We start from the raw sequence: 412 nt of genomic DNA, 5'->3' as shown, positions 1-412 counted from the left end.
ATCGATTCAAGAATTTGGGTGAACTTCACAAGGAATGGACTGAGGCTGGGGTCAAGGCATCAAGGGCCACCACACACTGCCGTGTCAAGGAATCTGGCTACAGTTGTCGTATTCCTCTTGTCAAGCCACTCCTGAACCACAGACGTCAGAGGCATCTTAGCTGGAGAAAAAGAACTGGACTGTTGCCCAGTGGTCCAAAGTCCTCTTTTCAGATGAGAGCAAGTTTTGTATTTCATTTGGAAACCAAGGTCCTAGAGTCTGGAGGAAGGGTGGAGAAGCTCATAGCCCAAGTTGTTTGAAGTCCAGTGTTAAGTTTCCACAGTCTGTGATGGTTTGGGGTGCAATGTCATCTGCTGGTGTTGGTCCACTGTGTTTTTTGAAAACAATCACTGCACCCGTTTACCAAGAAATT

The sequence above is a fragment of the Monopterus albus genome, unplaced genomic scaffold, assembly GCF_001952655.1.
Source record: "Monopterus albus unplaced genomic scaffold, M_albus_1.0 scaffold203.1, whole genome shotgun sequence".
Lineage (NCBI taxonomy): Eukaryota > Metazoa > Chordata > Actinopteri > Synbranchiformes > Synbranchidae > Monopterus > Monopterus albus.
This window is presented reverse-complemented; position numbering follows the sequence as displayed.